Raw genomic sequence first — 9517 nt, 5'->3', positions numbered from 1 at the left:
TCACTCCCCTGACCCTCACAAACTAATGAGGTAAGTAGAGCAAGCCTTACTGTCCCAGTTTATAACAAGAAAAACTAGGGCACAGCAGAAATTTTAAGTGGCTTGCCCTAGGCACCACAGTTGATTAGTGACATCTAGGACAAGAACTCAGGATTCTAACTCTGAATTCAAGGTTCTTTCCATGGTGTCTGCCCCTGTTTGCAGCCAGCTTGCTCACACCCCCAAGTGAAAATCACCAGATCCTCTCTGTTGCTGTAAGAGAACCCTCCTATTCTAACCACATTGTTTCACTTGTGCAGAGTTAGTCAAGCAATTATTACATAAAAGTGAAAAAACATATACACACATATACATACAGACATGTGAAAAGCTGATATAAGTATTTCCAGCTTTCAGCTCTAGATGTGATATGTTGCTGGAGATAATAAATATCTTGGCTATGCGTGGCTTTATTGGCCCATTATCTCCTCTGGTATGGATCTTAGTGTGGATGTCATCCATTAAACAGCTAAAAATAATAGATATAATATTCTTGTGAAGAATGGGTAGCATTGCTGCTTATGAGAAGCAGAGAAAAATGCTTGCCACTTGAACTGTGAAGTGCATCTGTTTACAACTCTGAATGAACTGTTAGGTTAGCTGTTTACTCTTGCTGACTCCCACTCACCTTCACAGTTTTATTACCATAACTCCAAGGACATGGGTACTAATTTCTTTCAACTTCAGAAAGCCTCTATGTTTTAAAATTTTGCCCCTTCTTCACTCTTTCTTCACTTAAGTCTTTCTCTAGTGAATCCACATATTATAGTTGTCCTTCCATTTCTTTTGATTTGTAAATTGTGTAAAATCAGATTTCATTTGTATATTGCACAATTGACTACATGTCTAGTCACAGCTTAAACCTTTTAAAAGAAACATAAAAGGAGTAGAAAGGACCACGTGTCCACCTGAAGTCTCAAAACACAAGGTATATTTAAGAAGGAACTGGAGAAAAAATGTATGACAACCTATGGAGAACTAAATAATGTAGTACACAATGGAAAAAAAATAATGAAATCACAGAAGTAAAAAATTATTTGGACTAGAAACGATGGTGGATTTAGACTTACTTTTTAACCTTGGAAGAATTGTGTGACTTGGATTACAGAAACCAGTGAAAAGAGTAGTGGATCACAGGTATAGTCATACCATGTTGCTTTTAGGAAGATAGCATGGAATCACAAAAAAAGGAGGGGAGGAGTATTTTGAACTCATATAGATTTGGGTCAAGCTTGGTGTCTTTCTAGCTACAATAAAAGGAGTTATTATCTGTCTTTTCCTTTTTTAAAAAATATTTTGGCTGCAGCATGTGGCATGTGGGATCTTAGTTTCCCGACCAGGGATTGAATGCATATCCCCTGCTTGGAAGCTCAGAGTCTTAGCCACTGGACCACAAGGGAGGTCCTTAGGAATTACTATCTGAATGCCTATTTTATATCAAGTAGTATGTTATGCTCATTATATTTAATCCTGAAAATAACTTTGCCTGATGTGAGAATTGGACTGTGAAGAATTCGGCTGAGCGCCGAAGAATTGATGCTTTTGAACTGTGGTGTTGGAGAAGACTCTTGAGAGTCCCTTGGACTGCAAGGAGAGCCAACCAGTCCGTTCTGAAGGAGATCAACCCTGGGATTTCTTTGGAAGGAATGATGCTGAAGCTGAAACTCCAGTACTTTGGCCACCTCATGCGAAGAGTTGACTCATTGGAAAAGACTCTGATGCTGGGAGGGATTGGGGGCAGGAGGAGAAAGGGACGACAGAGGATGAGATGGCTGGATGGCATCACAGACTCGATGGACGTGAGTCTGAGTGAACTCCGGGAGCTGGTGATGGACAGGGAGGCCTGGTGTGCTGCGATTCATGGGGTCGCAAAGAGTCAGACACGACTGAGCGACTGAACTGAACTGAGTTAGGATGCCTGGCACATAGTAAGAGAACAAATAGATGTGTATTAAATCACTTAATATTAGAATATGGTCCTTGTTTTATTGATAAGGAAACCGAAGCTCAAAATTATATTACTTGCACAAGATCACACAGCTAACAAAGTTATTTTTCTGGGTTGGTTATGTGTTAAATGAAATACTCTGGTTAAATACTCTGGCATTTAGGACAATGCCTGGCACACAGAGAGCCCTTAAATAAATGTTAGGATAAAACAAAAGTAAACTGATATGGGATGAATAAGGAACAGTAAGGAGAGGAGTATCACAACTATTTTTGAATTTTCAGCAGTCTAAGGCAATGTGTTCAGAGTTGACAGGACTTCAAATGGCCCATGTAAAGCAAATATTTGATGAGCTGCTTGCTTTCATGCTCAGCCATGGCACTGTTACTTAGTTTCTTCTGTCTCATAATTTAAAAATCCTAAGCATAAAAGAGACAGCTAAATGACTTTTTCTGGAGTAGCCTCCATTTTCCATATTTAATAGTGGCTTAAGAATATTTTCTATAGGGATATAAAATGTTACTTGATATTCCTAACTTGTATAATAACTTTTTGAGGTGTTGATATCAAACCATAAGCTTTTTGATAACAACCTAAATATCCATTTAGTCTGCTCGAGCTTCTATAGCAAAATACCATAGTCTGGGAAGCTTTTAAACAAGAGAAATTTATATTTCATACTTCTGGAGACTAGTAGTCCAAGATCAAGTGGTCACCAGTGGTGAGAGTCCACTTCCTCAATGAAAGACCTCCTTGATGATGGCCATCTTCTTAATGTAATCTCACACAGTTGAAGGAGAAAGTTGGCTCTTTGGGGTCTCTTTTATAAGGGCACCAATCCCATTCATGAGGGCTTCCTCCTCCTGACCTAAGCACCTCCCAAAGAGTCCATCTCCAAATACCACCAACTAACCATCAGGATTTTAACACGTAAATTTGGGTTGGAGAGGACATAAATATCCAGTCCATGCAATTCATCATTTGGAGAACTGACAAAATAAATGGTAGTATTTCCATCCTAAAGATACTATGCAGCCAAAAAAAGAATGAGACCACTTATATGTATGGACCAGAAAAATTGTTTATCATTCATTCTTTAAAAAAAAAAAACTTTTTATTTAGTATTGAGGTATAGCCAACCGACAGTGTCGTGATAGTTTCAGGTGAACAGTGAAGGGACTCAGCCACATGTACATGTATCCATTCTCATCCAAACTCCTCTCCTGTCCAGGGTGCCACATAACATTGAGCAGAGTTTCATGTGCTATGCAGTCAGTCCTTGTTTGTTAGTCATTGTAAATAAATATAGCAGTGTGTACTTGTCCATCCCAAACTCTCTAACCCTCCCCCCCACCACATTTTCCCAGCTAGCAACCATAAGTTGCAACCATAACCCTTCTCTAAGTATATGAGTCTCTTTCTGTTTTGTAAGTAAGTTCATTTTGTATCTTTGTTTCTTTTAGATTCCACACATAAGGGATGTCATACAGTATTTCTCCTTCTCTGTCTAGAGAAATATCATTAAGACATCCCTGATATGTGGAATCCATCATTTATTCTTAAATGAAAACATAATTGCAGGAAAACTGTAATAGTGTAATTCCAGATTTAGTAAGAAAAAAACTGTACTTATCAGTAAAAAAGCTTCTGCCTTTTTACTTTATATACATTTGTAATTTATTCTTTGCTTTTTTTTTTTTTAAGGTTTTTAAGATGTGCGTGATTGCTTTTATTTCTTCAGTTGAAAACTCAACAGAGATTATATCAAGATAATGGCCTAAACATACTATGTAACTCCCCTTACATCTTAAACTTCACTGAAATGATAGAAAATCAGGCCAGGCAGCTATCACCTCATTCACTCAGGCACATTCTTAGCACCCTAAGGAGTCATGTAAGGAGTCTGACTACCAGGTAGGAATGGTCCTATATACCGATTGACAGTTACAGCTGAACTCAGCCCTTCACCCAAGGTGCCAGAAATGTGAGGAAGCTGTCTTGGACCCTCTAGAACAGCCCATGCTCCATCCAAGTATCACCAAGGGGCCTCTTCGTCACCATACAGAACAGAAAGATTCATCATCAAGGCCTGGCCTTATTACTAACCCTCAAAATCATGAAGTATATAAAATTGGTTTTTATTTTAAGCCACTAAGTTTGGGGGTTGCTTGCTACATAGCTGTAAATAATTAGAACAGTGGCTGAAATTATCTACAGATTCTCATGTCGCTTTAGTTCTGGCCCGGTGTTTGGTCTACCACAATTTAGCACTGTGATTTTCTTTTTCCTTTCAAACTTACTATAGATTCTCTTCCTAAATCCAGTCATAGCTTTCTAGATATTAGATACAGTTATTGGTCTGTAGTAAGTGGATGTGAAAATAAACTCTCTTTTGATAAAGGAATGGTTATAAAGATTTTTTAGATATTTGTGGCTCGCAGTATATCTTTATATCACTCTGTATCTATCAAGGAGAGAAATCAATAATAATTTGAGCAAGGAAAGTTTAATATAAATAATTATTAAGTATAACAGGGGACTGTAGTAATGAGGGATTGGCTAGCGAGAAATTCAGAGAACTTTAAAAAATGTAAAAATAAAAGATAAATAATATCAGAAATAATACTATAGAGTATAACCACTATCCCTAGTGCTGAGATAAAACACCTGAGGAAGAGTTCTCTGCTCCATCACACCTAGAACTGAAATCCAGACATTTGAAGACAACATGGCCTTGGCTCCTTGGATGAAGTCTTTGGGGCGCCATGCCAGCAAAACTCGCAGGAAATCTGTGCCCTAGAGTATTGGAGAAAGCTGGACACAGCGAGGTAACTCACAAGAGGCATTTAGCAACGGTAGCAGCCCCTGGGCTGCCGAGGGAGCTTGCAGGTAACCATGTTCCGCAGAAGCAGCAGTCACGCTGCAGGGGTCTGGTAAGTGAATATGCCTGAACCGGGATGCAAAACCCTTCCCTTCTGCGATGTCTCTCTAGCACCTTCTGCTAACAAAGTTTAACATTGTGCCCGCTGTCTAGGAAAACTGTTTAAAAGGCTCAGATCTATTTTTACCAAGTGGACAAAATGGATGAATTCAGAGCTGAATGGCTCTAAAAAGATAACTGTGATAATTATTATGAAGTATATTGATACATCAAGATTTTACTTCATCATGTCTTGAACTTATTATCAAATTCTAGAAAGGATTATCTAGATGTTTTTAAAATGTGCATATTTTAAATGGTGATGAAATATCACCATCTAAAATTAGATGAAATATCAGTTCATTTTTCAATCACAGCTTTTATGTGAATACCATTTTGTAGCATACCAAAGCATTAAATGTTGTTTCCAAAATTATTATTAAAAACTCCATTAGTGATGGTATATAGGGAGAGGTTTCTTTCTAGGCTAATGGGGATATTCTAAAATTAGATGTGACGGATGGTTGCAATTTTATAAATATACTAAAGTTCATTGACTTCTACACTTAAAATGGGTGGATTTTATAGTATATAAATTATATATCCATAAAATTGTTTTTTAAAAGTCAGGCACTAATTATATGCTAAAGTTTTCAAATGGAAAAATAGATAATGTATATTTAAAGGTCTGAGAAGTGCTAGTAACCTGTTTTTCCACTTCTAATTCATTTAATAGTTTTAAGATTTATCAGATATCACATGCATATCTGGTGCCTACATGGTTGCCTTTTTATAATATTTTTTCAGAGCTCCACTATTTCATGATTTCCAAAAATCTTTTCTGATTCCATTTTGAATTATTTTTTCCATTAGAACATCTTTGAATGTTTTAGGAAATATTTTTGGAATTTTTGCATAATCATTTTTAGTATACAGTTTGATTCTGTTGGCAGTAAAATAATATTTATCATCCTAAGGACTTTCCCCTTTCTTAGTATTTATTCTATTGATGCAAATAAATTTTCTGAGATGTCTGCTGAGGTTGCAGATTTGAAACCGTCTTGTCTTGGAAGTTGTGTTTATATTCTGGTGTTACCTGTGGTTTTTACAACCTTGCTACTAGAACTGGACATGCTAGTACTGGTACTAACTAACCTATGCCTCGGCTAAGGGATGCAGGGAGTTCATTAATTAGTTTCTTGTTTCTAGAGTGCAAAGGTTAATGGCTCTGTAGAATTAGGTTCCTCCCTAAGTGACCAACCAATTTTTTGTAAAAAAATGAATATAAAAGATAGGTCCTTTTCAAGAATGAACCAATAAAGTTCTTTTTTGTATCAAGTCTAGCACAATGTTTGGAATATAGTTGGTGTTTGATAAATGATATTTAAATAAATGAGTAAAATAATGATGCAAAATAAACCAGTGAGATTTTAATGAGGTCAGCTACATTTTATATTGAGGCAAGTACTTCAAATGTGCATTAATGACAAACCTTCACTTTGGGTTCACAACTAGCTGTAAGTACAGAAGCCTTTTCCCGTAGACACATGTGACCCAAAGGTCTATAAAGTTGGAATGTAAAGAAGGTCTTAAAGTTCCTTCTTATTTTTATCATCTAAACACTGTTAAGAAAGTGAGACACTAACTTGGAATAATATACTCATTAAATTTTTTATACTTTGAAAAGATTAATCTGTTAAATATCCCAAATTTCTTTTCCCTTAACTCATAGGTGTCCCAGGAAATTACTGGATATGCTGAGTTATTAAGAGTTCTAGGTGTCTAAATAAAACACTCTAATTTGGGGATCTCTATTCATATGAGCTATTTCACTTCTATTGCCTGCTACGACTGCTCTGGGTTCCACGGAGGTCCTTATGCTCCTGCTGCACGAGGGGCACTTTGCTCATTCAAACAGCTCCCCCCGAGTCTCTACCACTCGCTCCACTTTGGGTTTTCTGTGCTAGAAATTCTTGTTCATGATGGAATGGTCTTGCTGCAGATGCAGCTGAGCGGTCTCCTCGCCTGTCCCTCCTTTTTCAGCTCAGATCTGTGTTCACCAATTAACCTCTAAAACTTTTAACTCCTTTCTGTACCACTTCCTTTCTCTCAAAATGGATGTTGAAGGCTGTTTCATATTAACAACAATAAAAGTCTCCTCCCAGACTCTCTTCAAACTACTTTTCTCTATTCTCTTTCAACAGCAAGCTTCCAAAAAGTAGGCTTCATTTGATCTCTTGATTTGCTGCCCTCTATTTCAGTCCTGAACCAACTGGTTTTGCTACTATTTTACTTATATTGCTCTTTCTGCAGTCACTATTCTTTCTCCCAAGTAAAAGCCAATGGAGGCTTTTTCAGTCTTATATTTACTTGATTTTCCTGATGTATTTTGAATTGTTGATCACTGTGTCCTTCTCAGAGGTATCTCTTCCCTGATGGTTTTTTACTTTTATTTTTAATTCTCTCTGCTCACTCATTCATGACTCAAGCAGTTATATTTCCTGCCCTAAATTTAAATGTTGATGTTCCCCAGGGGGACTATATTTGACCCTATGTTCTATTTGTTGACATTAACTTTTGATTCGATTAACATATTTTCACTCATAAAGACCTATTTTTCAACAGGTTTTCATTCATAAAGACCTCTCTTTGTTCTGGTTAGTTTATTTAATTTGTCTGTAGAATATGCTTGTAGGAATTATACTTTCTAGGTTGAGAGTTTCTAAGTTCAGAGTTGGTTTATTACATGTTTGTTGTTATCATTCGTCCACTGAGTATACTTGTTGGCTTGAATATTATCTCAATACACCTTGAGCTGCTTATTAACCATTATGATCTCCTGCATTTGGGGGGAATCCTTTCTACTCTTCTCACTTTTAGAAGTTTGATATAGGTTCATTAATTTAACCAACAATTTTTTGAACATTGTGATTTCTAAGAACTCTGCCAGAATGATATAATTCATTTATTACCTTCTGAACCTGACTACCTTCTCTTTATAAATATACATATATTTGTAAAGGTCTGGCATGACCTTCCTTCCAGCTCTATCCTAGTGGGACAACAATTTTACCTGCTTCTTTCCTAGAGTCTATACTGATTCTTTAGTTATACACACACATACACACACACACACACACACACACACACACCTTGTATGGTGACTTTTACAGAGTAAGTGCTATACAGGTGTTTGTTAAGTAAAATGAAAGGTTGACAGAACATGAGTTATACACACACACACACACACAAACACATTGTATGGTGACTTTTACAGAGTAAGTGCTATACAGGTGTTTGGTAAGTAAAATAAAATGTTGACAGAACATGAGTTTGGATCTGAGATGACTATTATTGTTATAATTAAGGATAATTGAGTCCATCATTTATTAATAGATTCAGAAATACTTTCTTCTTTTGGCACTAGACTTTTAGTAATGTGGAACCACAGATAGAAGCGTTGCTTTCTTTTTATATTCTATTCCTTTTTCTAATTACATATCATTTCTCTCACAGTGATAGTTAAATTTCATTATATTTAATGATTTATCCATTTTCTGCTATAACAGTTTTATCAGTGACTCCTTGTGTTATAATCTCGTTTCACAAAATTATATCGTATTTGTTAAGAATAGTAGCTGTTACCATGATTTCATCTTCTTCAATGCTCTTTTTAATCTCAATGTCATAGTTTTCTTTGTGCAAAGATTAAACATTTTTCTCTTCATTTAGTCTAATTCTGTTCAATGTTTCTTATATAGTGGCTTTCACTGTATGTTATTATTTTGTTTAAAGAATTTAATTCTGTGTCTGAACTGTTGATTTCATTTCTTCAACTCTGTTTCTTTGAATAAGACAGAAAACATGCACTGAAGAAATCTAAACGCCAAATAATATTTTTCTTTCTCCCAGTGTATAGTATACCTGTAATAAAGTATTGAATCTTCATTTCTTAATTTCTATTGCGTATATTTCAATGTGGGATTGATTTTTTTCCCTTCTTGATTGAAATATAGTTTATATAGAAAGTCATTAAGTGCTCACATAACACATGTTGAAAATATATATAAAACATTACAGATTTTTAGTGTATATAGCCCAGTACATGAGTTTGTCCTAAAACAAACAAAAACTCGAGTAAACAAATGGTAGGAAGCAAGTATAATCTGTTGCTGCTTGTTTGTATACACAGCATTGTCATTTGAGACAATTTTACCCTATTTATGTTAATGCCAAAAATGTTCCATAGCCAAGTAATAAATTGTGTTTCTGATAGCTCTTCCTCCTTGCAGATGTAGTAGCTTTTTTCTTTCACTTTTAATATAAAAATTTCCAAATATATATATGTGTATTACATTAAGAATAATATTATGATCCCAATGTTTACATCACCAGTCTCAAAAATGGCCAGTCTTATGTCATTTTTAACCTCACTCTGCTACCCATTGTAATTTTTCTTTTTAATGTTTAGAACATTTCAGTTGTGTAATAACAAGAAACTGATTTTCTTTTTTTTAATCCTAAGTTTTAGGTGCCATGACTTCTGCTTGGCACAGTCTTGGAAAAATGACACAGTGACTTTTCTTTGAAAAGCAGTTGAATCCATTATT

This window comes from Oryx dammah, unplaced genomic scaffold (genome assembly GCF_014754425.2).
Source record: "Oryx dammah isolate SB20612 unplaced genomic scaffold, SCBI_Odam_1.1 HiC_scaffold_5, whole genome shotgun sequence".
Lineage (NCBI taxonomy): Eukaryota > Metazoa > Chordata > Mammalia > Artiodactyla > Bovidae > Oryx > Oryx dammah.
This window is presented reverse-complemented; position numbering follows the sequence as displayed.